The following is an 18,884-nucleotide window of genomic DNA, read 5'->3' as shown; positions in this document are numbered from 1 at the left end:
AAGGAAAGGATGATTTCTGAAAAACAGCGTGAGATGAAGACCTTCGAGTGGATTATTTTCAGTAATCCACTCAAAGCTTGGGGGCTACACCCATTGGGTGCACCTTCGGTGCACCCAATGAATCATCAACCCCAAGAGACAGAATGCTGATTTCTAAAGCATAAGATGAAACTAAGACAAGGCTGACTTCTAAAAGCACGAGTGGAAGATAAAAATGATTTCTGAGAAGACTTGAAATGAAGACCTTCGAGTGGATTATTTACAAAAATCCACTCGAAGCTCGGGGGCTACACCCATTGGGTGCACACCCAATGAATTTTGAATTCTAAAGAGCAAAATGCTGACCTCCAAAACATAAACCCGAGACAGAGCACCAATTTTTGAGGAATAAAGCAAAGGCCGACGAATAATGGCAGAAGAAGACAATAGAAGATCGTTTTTACCGAGTCATTCAGAGTTCAGAAGCAATGGCTCGACAGACTTATTTTCAAGGCATTCCTTATCCAAATCAAAAACTGCAAGCTGGACCTAGAATCTTTGGGCCATTTATTTCAAAATCAACCCAAAGATTGGGGGCTTGTGGGGGACGGATATCCCCCGGGTCCACTAGAAGGATAAAAGGCCTCACGAAAGGCCCGTGGGCCCAATAATTCGCAAGGTCACCTATTCATGGGCCGAGGGAGGAACACCCGCTAAAGTAGATTGACACAAGATTGGATTAACGTAGGCCCAGGTGGCCCGATGAGTTTGAATGGCATCCACAACAGGGACCCGACCTTCCCGCGCAGGGGCCTCATACATCGGAACAGAGCGGGGATAGGTCGGCAGAATTATAGGAAGATAGACTCAGTCGGTTCACTATTACTTAGGCACACGTTGTTATCATATCCACATGTAATGCCCCACGGTCGACTATATAAGGCCTAGGGGGCACCCCCTCAAAAGCATCTCACTACTTAGCCATCCATCCAATTCTCTAACATCCTTGGCATTAGAGAATCTCCTTGTAACTCACCACACAAAGTATTCATGCCAGGACGTAGGGTGTTACGCATCTCATAGCGACCCGAACCTGTACAAAATTGTCCATTGTCTCTCGTGCATCTAGCGCAAACCATCGAGCTACAGTCGGTAACACAGTCCTACTCCAAAAAGCACCTCGAGGGGCAACCCCAGGTGCGCGGTCGGACCCAAAACACCGACAGAGGTGGGGGATGATGCTGCTGTTGCATAGCGGCTAGAGTCTGACCAATAGCTTGGACTGCCTGAGTCTACATCAAGAACATCTGCTCTATTGTCATCGGGAGTGGTGGTGGCAACTGCTGCTGGGGTGCCTCATCTTGTCGTGCTGGCTGCTCCTGCTGAGCATGCCTTCCTCCTCTGCGCCTGTTGTCTGACATCTACAGAATGCAATCACACATCAGAACTGATCTTGCAAAACTTGCAGCATAAGAAAAGAGTATGGAATTCTTCCACAACATTGAACTGATGAGCATCTTCACTGACTACCAACATAGGCAAGCACAACTTCCCAGATAAAGAGATAAGTAGAATAAAAGGGCTTCCCAACTAGATAACTAATTTTATTGACATTAACAGGTAAACCAAAGTGCAGGAGGTACCCACACTTTGGCGACAGTCATTACAAAGATCCAAATCCATCATAGTCCATCATGACAAACATAAAAACCACAGGATAAGCAAACTACCCTGTCTAACTAAAACTAACTGAGAGTAAGACTAAGGCTAAGACTAAGACTTCTATTTTAAACATTAATTACAAGATCCGACGCTAACGATCTATGGTTCTAAATTTATCCTGGTCCTGCAGTCGAGGTTACCATAGGCATAGTGTCCATGCTGAGGTGAGCGGTACGGGTGTTGAGTCCCAACGGGAGCGGGAGAGCCATCCTCTAGGTGACGATGCTCTGCGTGGTCAGCTCGCAACTGGGCGATCTCAGCACAAGCCCTACTCAGCTCATCTAAAGCATGGTCTAGCTCCATGTTTAGAACGGCGGCTAGGTTGACTGTGCTGCTCAACCTAGGGTTGTCCTCACCAACAGGTGAGACAACCACGCCTCCTGTGCTGCTAGATGGACGGCGGGGGTAATACATCAGGTCGAGACCATGGGCCACCCCTCCAAGCACTGAGCAGTAGTGCGAAAGCGCACGTCGTGCGACATCTTGCATGGCCGCCTCAGCTGAGTCCCGCTCAGAGAAAGAGTAATGCTCCGAGCAGACCTCCGCACCCCGGAGACTGTTCTCCTGACGGTGCACCAAACAAGTCACCTCCCAGCGGTCCGAGTAAACCCCGTGACTGTGCTGGAAGACAACACAACGATACTTGATAGACCAGGTACGCCGGTCAAGTGCCTGACGCAGCAAAGTGTCGAGCGCATCGTGGAAGTGACACCCGCGAGCAGCGTCACGAGTGATGGGTCGAGCAACCCATCCCTCCAGCTCCTGCTCCTCTGAAAGGTCGGTGCTGTGGCTCGAGCTGCTGTCATCGCCTCCATCATCGGGGTCTCCTCCAGCAGCTACTCTAGCGGCCGGGACACCCAGTGGTGGTGCAAGGGGTGCCTCCAGTGGGGGCACAGGAAAGCAGCTCCTCACAGACTCTACCTCTTGCTGAGGCGAGGAAGAAGAGCCCTGCTGCTCCAACTCCTGTCGCCGACACTCCTGCTCCTCGTGTAGGTGGTGGTGCAGCCTCTCCAAATGGCTAGACTGACCAGTCACCGTACGACGAAGCGAACGCTCCGGGAGACGAGAAGGCAAAAAAGGAATGACTAACTTCCGTGCGGTGTGTCTAAGACGAGCCATCTACAAAAGAAATCGTAAGCATATGAGTGAGAACAGAGCTAATATGACCAGCAAGTAGACCATAAAAAATTAGGAAATAGAATAAAACAAAATTTTCAGGAAGGTATAATATATATAATAAAACATAAATTTGGTCGATATGACCAACTTTTGAAGGGACACCAAGGTCAAGGTGATAATAGAGGTCTATAGTCCTTAGAACGACCATTCTACTCTAAGTTAGCGGTCCTACAGTCAGCACGACTTTGATACCACTTATGTCACACCCGGTTTTAGAAAGGCAAACCGAATGCGAACCATGTATGTGTCAGGATCAGCAATTCATGTACACAGCAGTTACATAACCGGACATCATCACACAGTGCTCGAATAATAACATAAAAGAGAGTAATATTTGATTACATCATGATGTCCGAGACATCCACATAGTCATTAACAATTATCAAAGTGCGGAAATGAAACGTAGATAAACACGCCCTTCACAGGCAGCCGACTGGGGGTTTGCCGCTAACCCATGCCTAGAACTCATCGTACTCTTGGAACTCCTGGAAGTCCTCCTCCACGACTTCATCTTTTCCTGAGCAGTGGTTGCAACGTGGACAACCTGGGGGGTTTGGTGTGTAAAGCAAGGGTGAGTACACATCAATATACTTAGCAATTGTCCTGTTTGGCTGTAGTGGGCTAGCTTTATGTGGAGTTAAGTCAAGCAGTTGCTTTTAGTTGGTCAGGTTATTATTACTAGTAAAGAGTCAGGTTTTAGCATTAACCCAAGTTGTTAACCCAAAAGTACCCTTTTCAGATGGAAAGAATTCCAAAAAACATTACCATAATCATAATCAAAACCATCATCCTCGTCATCACCTGTAAACCAAACACCTCTGATCAAAGTATCTCTAATCAATGGAGCTTCCTTGGCCGCTCATAACCGCGAGCACGACTGATATATCATTTTCATAACACTCTGCAGAGGTTGCACACTTTACCCACAAGCCGTGATTCCCTTTTGCCTCAGGCTGATCAAACCCTTAAACACTACCAAGGTGAACATGCAGGGTTTCACTACGTAGCCTTTACAAAGATTCCCTGAGGCTGTAGGCGCCCGTTAGGTTTCCTAAATGTACCGCACTCCTCCCCATGGGGCAATCCACCCTCGGCAGAGCAAGCCGCATACACCGAGCCCCATTGACGGCACGAAGGAGAAGCGAACTACACCCCAGTTCCTCTAATTATTCAGCTAAGGGCGTCCCATACCACCCTCATGGTTGCACTGTTTTCCCGGGCGATCATCCAACGAACTAGTCCTTATAGAGAGGCACTCGAGAAACCGCTCGAGTCCCCTTAAATGCCACAAGTATATCGTCATAATCAAAAGAGAAAACCAGTGTATCATAAATAATCTCATCGTGTTCATTGATTAGTGTGAAGCACTAGCATAGAGCTAAACCAAAATAACCTAACCCAAATAGGTAAACAAGGACAAGATGAACAAAAGCTAGTCAATCCTTATGTATAAATTGTGTAAATGCGGGGAGTGAATTATAAAATGAGTAGGACATAGATGGGTCAAAGGACACTTGCTTTCACCAACCAGCTGCTGCTCAGGGTCTTCACCTGTAACTCCTTCAGACTCTGCCAACTGACCGTTATCTATACGAGTTCGAACATACATTCCACAAATTTAATATAAAAGGAATAATACACCAGACAGTAAAATACAATAAGTAAGAAGACGCTCGGCAGGGCTCACACCTACGACTAAGCGAGAAAGAGAAAGCAATGGTCGAGGCTACCATCGAAGAGCGATCACGTTAAGCGGTTATAGATTAAAGTACTCGTCTAAACATAATCGTATTAATTTGACAATCACGTTATACATAGAATAAAGTTACGCTACGCGTTTAATTATTAGTAACAAGTCAAGGTAAATTTAAAAGGATTGTCACGCGGCGAAACGCACGACGGCACACGCGAACTAAACCGAAAATAAAACGAGTCATCGCGCGACGAAGCATGCGACGCAACACTTAGACTGAACCGAAATAAAATGAATCATCACGCGACGAAGCGCGCCAAGAAACACTTGAATTAATTATGAAAATAACGTCAAGCGTCGCGCGACGAAGCGCACGGCAGCATACGTCACTTAAACTGAATTTAAAATGAAATGTCGTGCGACTAGACGCGCGACGCCACACATTAAATAATCTGAATTTAAGATGAACCATCGCGCGACGAAGCGCGCGACGCAGCACACTAATAAATATGAATTTATAATAAATCGTCATGCGACACAGCACACTAATAAATATGAATTTAAAACTAATTAAACTGAAATTTAAACGTTGCGCACGCTAGGGCTGCGCGCATGGGAACACGTCGGGCAAGCCGCGAGGGTCCGCTCTGTAGGATTACGGGGAGGCTACGCTAGCGCAAAACAAAAATTTCAACCCCATAATACCAAGAACTACTGCGGTTATAGGTCATGGAATTACCACTAGACGCGCAGAGCAGCGGAAGACGTCTCGATGTAGACGAACGCGTTGAGCAGTGCCGTGCAGTCGTCGGCGTCCTTCACGTCCTCGCACGGTTCGTCCTAGTGCTCCAGATGCAGCACCTCCGAGGTATCCACACGTACAGGGAGGAAGCGCCGCGTACCGAACTGCTAGGTTCGCGACGGCGGCTTGGCGAGGGCGAGAGGTGAGCGGCAGCTGCTCGTTTGCTGGTGGCAAATTAGGTTAAGCCTAACCGCGCCCCCGCCCCTCATTATATAGGCGTTATGGTGGGCTTCTGACACCGAGGCCCATCATTAACCCTAAAGCCCAGTCTAATTTCGGATCTAATCCGAGTTAGGCTTCCTTCCCCTTAAGTGTGTGACCCTATAGGTTCACGTACAAATAGACATAGCCCGAGTACTCTTACTTGGCCCAATAATTGACAGCGGCCTCTAGCAAGACATGTCAACTCCTATGCGCACGTAAAGATCATATCAGACGAACCATTGCAACATTACGTACATGTTGTTCCCTTTGTCTCACGATATTTGGTCTGGCTCTAAGCTGACCTCTCTTTCTCGATACTGTGAATTGGAATCCTTTCAATGATTAACTCTTAACCCTAGCACGGCCATGCATTTCTTGATCCAATCACTCGAGGGGCCCAGAGATATCTCTCTCACAAAGAGAGGGACAAATTCCATCTTGACTGACCATGCCTCACAGCATGCTTCCTGACAAACCCAAAACTACCTTTATAACTACCTAGTTATGGAATAGCGTTTGATAGTCCCTAAGTAAGTCAATTCACATCTTGAGAACATGCGACAATCTCAGGTCTAAGGATACAGTATTCATGTTGCAAAAAGAGAACTATATTACAATATCTCACGTTGGGTAGGTCCAGCCTCATGTCATACATGCGCCCACATTATTAGTTTAACATCTCCATGTTCATGACTTGTGAAATGTAGTCATCAACTAATACATGTGCTAGTCATCGACTCTGACTAGGGACATCATTTAGAATAACCATATAAGTAAAGAATCTCACAAACAATTCACATAATTGCTAATCAATACAAGGTGCCTTCCATGGATATTCAATTAAGCAATATATATATCATGGATACAAAGAAATATGCTCATCTCTATGATTATCTCTAGGGCATATTTCTAACAGTCTCCCACTTGCACTAGAGTTAATCTAGAAGATATCTAATACCCATAGATCTCATGTGTGCCTCATGCTTAGGTTGTGGAAGAGGTTTTGTCAAAGGATCAGCAACATTCAAATCCGTATGTATTTTGCATATCTTTATCTCACCCCGCCTAATGAATTCCCGTATGAGGTGAAACTTCCGCAGTACGTGTTTGTTTTTCTGGTGGTTCCTTGTCTCCTTAGCTTGCGCAATAGCCCCATTGTTGTCACAGTAGAGGTTCAATGGACTAGAAGCATTAGGAAACACACCAAGCTTGATGAGGAACTTCCTTATCCAAACACCTTCCTTCGCAGATTCAGAAGCTGCAATGTACTCGGCTTCTGTTGTAGAATCAGTCACAGTCTCCTGTTTGGAACTCTTCCAACTAACAGCACCACCATTTATTGTAAACACAAAACCTGATTGCGATTTTAACTCGTCTGGGTCAGTTTGGAAGCTAGCATCGGTGTAACCAGTTACAACGAGCTCCTCCTTACCCCCATATACCAGGAACATATCTTTAGTCCTTCTTAAGTACTTAAGAATGCCTTTTACCGTTGTCCAGTGATCCTCACCTGGATCAGCCTGGTACCTACTCGTAGCACTTATAGCGTATGAAACATCTGGGCGTGTACTTATCATGGCATACATGATTGATCCAATTGCTGAGGCATATGGTACCTTACTCATGCGCTCCCGCTCATTAGCCGTCGCAGGACATTGCATCTGGCTAAGGTGTTTACCATGTGACATAGGTATGAACCCTTTCTTGGACTGTTCCATGTTGAACCGTTTCAAAACCTTGTCAATTTACGTATCTTGACTTAATCCTATAAGCCTCTTTGACCTATCTCTATAGATCCTTATGCCCAAAATATATGTTGCTTCCCCTAAGTCCTTCATAGAAAAACTCTTTTTCAGTGAAGCCTTGACGGACTCCAGCATAGGAATGTCATTCCCAATCAATAATATGTCATCCACATACAAGATCAGAAATACAACAGCGCTCCCACTTTCCTTCTTGTAAACACAAGCTTCTTCTTCATTCTGATGAAAACCAAGCCCTTTGATCACTTCATCAAAACGAATATTCCAACTCCGAGATGCTTGCTTCAACCCATAAATGGATTTCTGAAGTTTGCATATCTTTCCAGCATTGATCGGATCGACAAAACCCTCGGGCTGTATCATATACACGTCCTCATCTAGGTTTCCATTAAGGAAAGCTGTTTTGACATCCATCTGCCAAATCTCATAATCGAAATATGCGGCAATAGCTAGAATGATCCGAATAGATTTAAGCATCGCTACTGGCAAGAATGTTTCGTCATAGTCAACTCCTTGAACTTGTCGAAAACCCTTTGCAACAAGTCGAGCCTTATAGATGTGAACATTTCCATCCATGTCTTTCTTCTTCTTATAGATCCATTTGCATTCTATAGGTCTAACACCATCAGGCGGGTCAACCAAGTTCCAAACTTGATTTTCTCCCATGGAATCTATCTCGGATCTCATGGCGACATGCCATTTCTCGGAATCGGGGTCCATCATCGCTTCTGAATATGTTGCAGGTTCGTCGTTGTCTAACAACAACACTTCCCCATTGCCAACAATAGCACTTCTCCTCGTGCCTCGCGAAGCCTTGCTGACCTTCGTGGTTGTGGTGGTGATTCTCTTGCCATAGACGTCTCAACTTGTTCTGCTACATTAGCATCACTTGTTGAATCTTGTCCCACTGGCTCATCCTGAACTTCTTCAAGATACACCTTTTGTTTACTTTTCTCTCTTTTGAGAAACTCTTTCTCTAAGAACACACCGTTCCGGGCAACAAACACTTTGCCCTCTGACTGGTGGTAAAAGTAATATCCTAAAGTTTCCTTTGGATATCCCACGAACATGCACTTGTCCGATTTTGGAGTGAGTTTATCTGACTGAAGTCGCTTGACGTAAACCTGACAACCCCAAATCTTCAGAAAAGACAAACTGGGAGTCTTCCCAGTCCACATCTCATATGGTGTCTTAACTACGGACTTAGACGGTACCCTATTTAGTGTGAAAGCTGCTGTTTCTAGAGCGTATCCCCAAAACGACAAAGGTAGGTCCAACTGGTTCATCATTGATCGAACCATATCCAATAAAGTCCGATTACGTCGCTCAGACACGCCATTCCTCTGAGGCGTTCCAGGCGGCGTAAGCTGTGGAACAATTCCACAACTCTTTAGATGATTCTAAACTCATGACTCAAATATTCACCTCCACGATCTGATCGCAGTGCTTTAATTTTCTTGCCACGCTGATTTTCTACTTCATTCTGAAACTCTTTGAACTTTTCTAAGGATTCAGACTTGTGTTTCATTAAGTAGACATACCCATATCTACTAAAATCATCAGTGAAGGTTATGAAGTATTGGAATCCTCCCCTAGCTGTCGTACTCATTGGTCCGCACACATCAGTATGTATGAGTTCCAATAAATCTAACGTCCTCTCCGGTAAACCCGTGAAGGGTGCCTTGGTCATCTTACCAAGTAAGCAAGCTTCACATGTCTCGTATGATTCAAAATCAAACGAAGTTAAAAGCCCATCAGAATGAAGCTTCTTCATGCGATTCTCACTTATATGACCCAAACGACAGTGCCACATGTAGGTAGGACTTAAATCATTTGGTCGAGGCCTTTTAGCACTAATATTACATATAGGTGCATCATCAAGATTTAAAATGAATAACCCATTCATAATGGATGAAAAAGCCACAAACATGCCATTCTTAGAGATCACACAACCATTGTTTTCACTCGCAAATGAATAACCATCCTTCATCAAACATGAAGGAGACATAATGTTTCGACTCATACTAGGAACTAGATAACAATTATTTAACTCCAAAATAAATCCTGATGGGAGGTGGAGTTGCATCGTCCCGACGGTCAACGCAGCAACTCTTGCATTATTGCCTACCCGGAAATCAACTTCTCCTCTTTTCACGCTTCTACTTCTTATCATTCCCTGCATCGAATTGCAAATATGGGCAACCGATCCGGTATCAAATACCCAAGAATTAATATAAGAATCAGCAAGAAAAATTTCTGTAATGTGAATAGCAAGTGTACCTGCTACGGCTGTACCCTTACCGCCGCGATCCTTAATAGAGGCCAAGTAATGCTTGCAATTCCTTTTCGAGTGACCAAGTTCTTTGCAATAAAAGCACTCTGCATCTGCAGCTGGTCCAGCCTTGGGCTTTTGATTTGGCTTGGATACTGTATCCTTTGCCTTGCCCTTCTTCTTTTGAGATTTACCCTTCTTCTTAAAGTTGGGTTTGTTTTGGACCGCCATCACATGGCCGCTGCTGCCAGCGCTTTTCTTTATGTCCCCTTCTGCAGTTTTCAGCATGCCACATAGTTCATTGAGGCCCCTCTCCGCCCCATGCATATGGTAGTTCGTGATGAAGTTTCCATAGCTGGGCGGAAGAGATGCCAAAATGAAGTCAGTGGCCAACTCTTGGCTTATTGGGAAGCCTAGCTTCTCCAACCTCTGACTGTAACCAACCATTTTGATTACGTGTGGCCCAACTGATGTGCCTTCTGCTAGCTTGCATTCCAGAAAGGCTTTGGACACATTGAACCTTTCAGTCCTAGCCTGAGTCTGGAACATATCCTTGAGCGCCACGATCATATCGTGCACCTCATGGTTTGTCTCAAACTGCATTTGTAGCTCAGGCTCCATGCAAGCAAGCATTAGGCAACTCACTTCAAGATTAGTATCCATTGCTTTCTTGTAAGCGGTTTTAGCTGCAGCAGTTGCATTTTCACCAGGATCCTCTGGTAGTGGGGTGTCTAGAACGTCTTCCTTTTTTCAGCCCTGAGAACAATTCTCAGGTTACGGATCCAATCCGTATAGTTTGTTCCATTTAACTTATCCTTTTCAAGAATTGATCGCAAAGTAAATGTTGGTGTGCTAGGTGCCATTTATCTACAACAAAATAATGCAAAATACTAAGACAAAAATATCCATGACAGAGTAAATCATATTAAACATTTAATAGTCTACTCCCACTAAAATCAATATCCCTCGATTGATACTTAGTGATTCAGAACCCACAACTAACAAGTCTACTAGTGAGCTTTAGCATCACCGCTAGAAGACAAGGTAGATCGGTAAGCAACTCCTTGCTAATCATATCATATATATGACTCCTGTTGTTGGGTGACATCTTTATGTCTCGGCTCCCAACCTTATGCCTCAAAGTCCTTAACCATTAAGCTGACTTTGTTTAAGTTAACCAACCCTTTCTGCAGTTCGTATCCGATACAAACCTATCTAGTCAAGGAAAACTGGTGGCACCCTAATTTCATAGACCCACCACCAATTGTACAAGACTTATGATAGTGCAAGGTTGGAGAGGCATTTAAGCTTAAACATTTATGAGGGATCGTCCTACTTATATCATCGCACGCAAGGACATATATGCAATATGAACAAGTAGAACATTAAGAATGGCATTCACACAACAGTTGTGATTCGGTATGGCTTGCTGTCACATCGTGATCCCCATCTCCAATAATCTGTCCATCACGATGATCTCCATCTCCATGATATAGGTATGCCATCCTTCAGGTGATGAGTCCTTCAAGACCTATCTAACGTATGCTGGTAAACAAATTACATATACGCTTTGGATCATCACATGTTGACACGCAGGTCATTACATTAAATTTGGACAATACATATGGCTCCAGCCGTATTGCCCAGGTCACGACACGCAGGTCATGAATAATTCATTAATATGCATCATAGACACAATAGCCATACCGATCACAAGATGCCCTGCAAAAACAGGTTAGACAAACACGTTTCTATATGTTCGCCACTACAGCAGATAGCCACGGCGGTCCCGCTGACTTTCGACCCGAAGAAGATTACACTCATGACGTCGATCTGTTACGTCAATCTGCTGGTTGTGTACGCAGTTAGCCCCGATGGTGATTCCAGCCGGTAGGGGCAAGTCGCGCACATAACAGAGAAGGACGAACTAATCTTTTCAGTCATATCCGATGTAATCTACTTCAACCCTTAATAACCAATTGATCTAACCAAACCGTGCATCCAGACCTAAAACTACGCAGAACTTGCCTCTGATACCACTGTAGGATTACGGGGAGGCTACGCTAGCGCAAAACAAAAATTTCAACCCCATAATACCAAGAACTACTGCGGTTATAGGTCATGGAATTACCACTAGACGCGCAGAGCAGCGGAAGACGTCTCGATGTAGACGAACGCGTTGAGCAGTGCCGTGTAGTCGTCGGCGTCCTTCACGTCCTCGCACGGTTCGTCCTAGTGCTCCAGATGCAGCACCTCCGAGGTATCCACACGTACAGGGAGGAAGCGCCGCGTACCAAACTGCTATGTTCGCGACGGCGGCTTGGCGAGGGCGAGAGGTGAGCGGCAGCTGCTCGTTTGCTGGTGGCAAATTAGGTTAAGCCTAACCGCGCCCCCGCCCCTCATTATATAGGCGTTATGGTGGGCTTCTGACACCGAGGCCCATCATTAACCCTAAAGCCCAGTCTAATTTCGGATCTAATCCGAGTTAGGCTTCCTTCCCCTTAAGTGTGTGACCCTATAGGTTCACGTACAAATAGACATAGCCCGAGTACTCTTACTTGGCCCAATAATTGACAGCGGCCTCTAGCAAGACATGTCAACTCCTATGCGCACGTAAAGATCATATCAGACGAACCATTGCAACATTACGTACATGTTGTTCCCTTTGTCTCACAATATTTGGTCTGGCTCTAAGCTGACCTCTCTTTCTCGATACTGTGAATTGGAATCCTTTCAATGGTTAACTCTTAACCCTAGCACGACCATGCATTTCTTGATCCAATCACTCGAGGGGCCCAGAGATATCTCTCTCACAAAGAGAGGGACAAATTCCATCTTGACTGACCATGCCTCACAACATGCTTCCTGACAAACCCAAAACTACCTTTATAACTACCCAGTTATGGAATAGCGTTTGATAGTCCCTAAGTAAGTCAATTCACATCTTGAGAACATGCGACAATTTCAGGTCTAAGGATACAACATTCATGTTGCAAAAAGAGAACTATATTACAATATCTCACGTTGGGTCGGTCCAGCCTCATGTCATACATGCGCCCACATTATTAGTTTAACATCTCCATGTTCATGACTTGTGAAATGTAGTCATCAACTAATACATGTGCTAGTCATCGACTCTGACTAGGGACATCATTTAGAATAACCATATAAGTAAAGAATCTCACAAACTTTTCACATAATTGCTAATCAATACAAGGTGCCTTCCATGGATATTCAATTAAGCAATATATATATCATGGATACAAAGAAATATGCTCATCTCTATGATTATATCTAGGGCATATTTCTAACACGCTCTGCCGCAAGGGTAGGGGCGGGGGGGCATGCTACCACGAGGGGCAGGGGCGCACCTCGGCATGGGCAGGGGTCGCGCGCTGCCGGGGGCAGGGGGTCGCACTGCCGGGGGCCGGGGAGCCGCGCCGCCAGGGGCTATGTCGCTGGGGCTAGGGAGCCACGCCGCGAGGGCGCCAGAGGAGGCCGCGCTGCCGGGGGCCAGGGAGGTCGCGCCGCCGGGGCCTGGGACCCACGTAGGGAAGCGCGTGGGGGGCAGGGACGTGCGCAGGGAAGGGGAAAAGGGGAGGGAGAGGGGGAGAGAGAGAGGAGAGGGGAGCTCACCTTGGGATCCAAAACCGGCGATAACCATCCAGCGGATCACCTAGGGCAAAGAGGTGGGAGAGAGGTGGAAGAGAGAGAGAGAGGGAGTTGCTGCGCGAGAAAATCAAGTGACAGAGAGGGGGGCGCATGGGGGTGTGGGGCGCCAGGGGCGCGCTGCCAGGGGCTGCGCCGGGCTGGGCTGGGTCGGGCTGGGCTGGGTCGCGGGCCGGGACGGAAGCCCACAACACACACGACCACTGATCGGAATCCAATTGCGAATCAAAATCTGAAACGAGGCGAGACAAACGCGCGATTAAACACAACATCAGACAAAAGAAAAATGCTTCGGCATGATGCAACACCCATGTCAACTTAGATTTTTGTTTACACGTGATACAGACACCAGTCGTTATACTGCTTTGAAAATGGGAAGAATGAGCGAAACGGGAAGAGAAAAGAGAGTAACGCCTGAATTTGGTGAGCATTGAAGAAGAAAAAATCTACCCCCAAATTCAGGGCGTTACAGTGCCGATGGACAGAGGGCGGTGAAGGACAGGCGCTGGGACTTGATTGAGGGACCAGAGTCGTTGAGTGACTAGCCGTGGTGGATGACACATGGGACACGCACTCGAGCGAGGACGTTGCAGAGCGAGCCGTGTTGCTAGCACGGTCGAGGACTAGGGGGCACATGTCCAGGACGTGGGGGACGCACATGCATGTGATACCCACAGCGGTTTGGTGGTTGAGCCTCAAAACCACCCTGCACTATGGATGACAGGTTTTGCTGAGTTTGGGCCTCAAAACTCTGTGACGGCGGTTCCGGAGGGAACTAGCGCCGGCATGTGGCGTCATAACATAGTGTGTGTCAAGGCGAAGCAACTTCGTGTTGAGCGCGTGGCCGTCGGATAAAAACCTAAGAGTTGGTCTATTTTGCCCCTGGTGGAGTGGATAGACTCTATGTAAATAGGGGTAGTTTAGGAAATAGAAATATCCCTCTATAAATAGAGGGGGGCTGGTTATTTCAGTACCTCTTGGCTGCCATTTGTTTAGTCTCTCTTGTTTAGAGCTCCTAGTTTTCCTCTCTATGTAGTTGCCTCTTGTGCCAGGAGATCCGCAGCTATTTTGTTTGTCGACTGTGCATGTGAGTTGTGTTGTTTCATTTGAGGAAGGATCGCCGGATCGGCCCACATTTGTCGGTTGGCTTCAATTTCGTCAGTTTATACCCTTGCTGAATTTTTAGAGTCTTTTGCTCTTGAGTTCTTCCTTTCCTTCTCTTTGTGATCTTACGAAGAACCATCGAGTTCTTGTGTTTCGGGTGTTGTTGGGATTTATTGGTGGGTGAAATATACTCATAGGATCACTACTTACTCCCTGTTGGTGCAGTTCGTAGTTGTAATCTTAGCTGATCTCGTTTTGAGTTCATTATAGAAAACCCCAATTCTGTTATTTTTTCATATCAGCGGTTGATTCACAATTCAGATTGAGCTCAAAATTTATGGAGACCTTGGAAATATATTTGTCCAATTGTGTGTAAAGTTTCATCGCAATCGGAGTTCGTTTGCTTCTGTTTTACATCTGAGAATAGAATTTCACGCTGCTGAAATCAGCACATGTTCGTAACACAGTTTTGGATCAATTCAGACTTTTCGGTGTCTGATTTGTGTTTCGTTTGTTTTTCTGATCTTGTGTGGGTATTAGGAATATTTTGAAATCATGAGATCATTGGCTTGCTGATGTGATTTTGATTTAAGTTGATGTTCTCATTTTCAGTGTTCGGCAGCAAAATTTGATTAGCTCCTTTTCACTCTCTTTGGTTGTCTCAACAGCGTATCTAGGGCTGGGGCCCTTAACGTCGAGGTCTCGTTAAGTCTACAACTCTTAGTCACCTTGAGATAATGGTTTGAAAGTTACGATACCCTGAGGTGCTAACCAACTGTTGGTCAATGGTCGTCGCACAACAAGGATTGCTGTCATAGTACATGGTCTCAGATTCGTATTCAAATTTGAGGCTGTACTTACTTGCAGCAGCACTTGATATGATCAGGCATGTGATTGCAAATTAAATTATCTTCTACAGACTAATTGTTTTGATTTATATGCATATTGGATTGTGCAATGACTTCAGCAACAATTTTTTGCTAGTAGCATCTTTTTTTATGCCGTAGCTGTATCTAACCATGTGTCTCCATGTCTTCCTCAAAATTTCTGGGAATAATCGCCTTGTCGATCTACTCTTCGGTCAACTTCATGAGCGAAGCTTTGGGCGTCTGTTCAAACCTGTAGGCATCGTGGATAGAGAGTTTCTGCTTTTGACTTCAAGTACTTCACACAACAAAGATGTGGTCAGGGCACGCCCTACTGCAACCAAAATCACTTTCGCTGAAATTTGGTAGCTATCATGTATTAACACCAGAACTCGCATACAAAATATCAGATCAATGGTTGTCTAAATAATAATAGCTCTTCTCAGGGGAGCTGGACAAAAGTGCTGCATCCAGCAACGTCTCCTAAATTCCATCCACTAAAAGAATATTCTCTGTCCTTTACAGCACACTCTAAATTTTTTTGTCCTCTATATCTTCTCAATCTCCAACAACGTTCTCTAAATTTGGTCCTCTAAAGCTACAGTAGACGTTCTTTTCTCCATTTCTTTAGTTTTTATTTGTTTTCTTTTCACCTTTTTATTATAAAAAATTTAACACCTTAATTTATGAAAGGAAAAAACCTTGTACAAAAAATTAATAGCCAAATTACTCATCTTCCAATAGTAGCATTAACAAATTATTGGAAATTTCTGTATATATTTGTTCGTTGCCACGTTCGTGTGCCAAAATCCTTAATTCAAATATTTAAAATAATTACTTTTGAGACATAAATTACCAAACAGTGTAGATATGGGTACGGTCGTCCAAAGAAATAAAATAATCAAAGGCTGGAGGAATCAACATGGGTCGATCGTCCAGAGAAAAAAAATACTAAACAAAGCTCAGACACCGTATAGAGGACGACCGCTCACGCGTTACGTTTGGCGGACGGCGAGCACCCTGTAAATTTTAGCGGACCTTTTAGCGGACGTTGTTGGGTGGAGACCGGACGGAAGAAAACGCTATATGTAGCGGACAGAACAATTTACCGGCTATTGTTGGAGACAGTCTAAAACGTCAAATACTCGGAGCCAAACGCAAGGTACCTAGGGGGTGTTTGCCTGTCACATCGAAAATTTAAATGCTAATTACAAATATTAGTTATAGTGTAATTATAAAATTATTAAGCAGATGAAGACTAAAATACAGGACGAATTTATTAAACATAACTAAAGCTATATTGTAGGCGCTGATCTGAACGTCAATCACTGCGATCTGGACGTCAATCACTGCGACGTGTACCGGTGGCGGTGCTCTCTGAGACAACATGGACGGTCCGTGGCCTAGGGTCGGATGGTACGCGACCTGCGACAAGAGCTGAGTCTTCTCTGCGCTGAGCCGGACGGTCCGCGCCTGGTGGTAGGATGGTCCGTGTGTGCGCAGAGGCGGTGGTGTTCGCCAACAACACCAGGATTCGACCTCCCAGGAGGGACCCGTCTGGGAGGAGAGATTCTAGGTTTTGTCTTGGGATCGGCAGGCCACCCAAAACGCTTCCAGACGACGTAGAGTCGAAGGGAGGTGAAGATTGAGGTGAAGAATGATAAATTACTGTCTACTCCTAGGGCAAAAGTAAAGGGACGAAATATATATTGATTTTGGTTAGATTGTTGGTGTTTCAAGCGGTTGTAACCCTTCAAATATATAAGAGGAGGGTCTGGACACGTTTCTAGGCATCCTCCAACAACTCTCACGGGTTTAGAGGGATAAACTCGCGTGGAGATATGAGTTACTTCGCCTGCTCTGATCCAATCGTGCACTGTTTGCACCTAAGGGCATACCGTTTGCAGGTCGGTTCGTCCGGCTGCGCCCAGTGCCACAAACGGTACTCAACGCATGCCCCTGCCCTTGGGGAGCTGAGTGAACCAAAAGCACTAGTGCAGTTTAGCAATAACTCGATGGAACAACATCGACTTTCCTAAGCCTCACATTGCAAAGTTTGTAACATGTAGGCATTGCCCGCTATCACCTGTGTAATTCTGTAAGGGCCTTCCTAGCTTGGTGACCATTTGCCAAATTTTCGGTCTCTACTTTTTAGTGGCAAGACGGTCTTCCTTACCGGATCTCCAACTTGAAATGACTTATCCTTGACATTCTTGTGGTAAGCTTTGGCAACCATGATCTTTTCTTTCTCGATCTCTCCTAAAGCCACCAATCTTTTGTTAATTACTTCATCAATATTGTCAATCATCAAATTATGATAGTCCCCGAAAGTTAGATCGTTCTGCCTGGCAAACCTGATAGCATTAAGGTTTATCTCCACAGGCGAGACAACCTCCTGTCCATAAACAAGGTCAAAAGGAGTGACTTTAGTAGCACAGTGTTTAGATATTCTATAAGCCCATTAAGCCTCGGACAAAACCTTATGCCAATACCTAGGACGATCAGATATCTTATTCTTTATAAGGTTTTGTCCTAATACTAGGATTACAGAGTTAATTAATTATATGCACCTTCCAATCTATTGCATTGCTTTGTTGTCAGCCGAATTAATTAAGGAAATGTTTCTGATACCGCCGGATGGTCCTGGCTCCTTGCCCGGACGGTCCGGCTATGTAGCCTGGACGGTCCGTGACCTGTGGATTTGGCACAACACTGGTTATCAAACTTTCATCATTGTTAAAACTTCCTTGTTTTATCCGATAACCTAATGCATGTTGTGCCAAATTATTAGCTCTGCAATTCTCAGCTCTGGATATGTGCACAATAGTGAATTCATAAAAAAGAACGGATTATGTCCCAACATTTTTCAAGGTAACTCTTCAAAGTGTCGTCTAAACATTGATACTCCTCTAAAACTTGCTGGACAATTAGCTGAGAATCACCAAATGCCCTCACATGATTTACCTCTATATAATCTAAAAGTTCTAAACCGAATAAGAGGTCCTCATATTCGGCTTGATTGTTAGTGCAATAAATTTTCAATCGACTAGAGAAGTCAAAAGAGGCATTCATTGGTGAAACAAGTACGATGCCAAACCCTTGTCCTTCATTACCAACAATCCATCAAAAACACAGAGTCCAGGGAGAAATAGTGAGGTATGATATGTCTAGTTTCTGAGTATCACCAATCCGACGTTCCACAATAAAATCTGCCACAACCTGGCCTTTCATAGATTTTAACGATTCATAAGCCAAGTCATATTCTATAAGCGCATAAGCCCATTTACCAATTCTACCACTCATAATTGGGTTTTGCAACATGTATTTAATCACATCGGTTTGACCAGAAACAATGCGAGCATTATACAATAGATAACACTTAAGCTTGGTGCATGCATAAAACAAGCATAAGCACAATTTCTCAATGAAGGTATACCTTGTTTCAGCATCCACTAACCTCCGGCTTAACTAGATCACAGCATGCTCCTTTCCTTTGGCCTCTTAAGTCAGAACAACTCCGATAACTTTATCTTCGGATGCAATGTATAACCTGAATGGTACTCCTGCTCTTAGTACTTTCTATACTAGAACAAAAGACAAATAGTTTTTAATGAGATCAAATGCTTCCTGC

Source organism: Zea mays, chromosome 3, assembly GCF_902167145.1.
Source record: "Zea mays cultivar B73 chromosome 3, Zm-B73-REFERENCE-NAM-5.0, whole genome shotgun sequence".
In the NCBI taxonomy this organism is placed as follows: Eukaryota; Viridiplantae; Streptophyta; class Magnoliopsida; order Poales; family Poaceae; genus Zea; species Zea mays.
The sequence above is the reverse complement of the archived record's forward strand: the minus strand, read 5'-3'. Positions refer to the sequence as shown.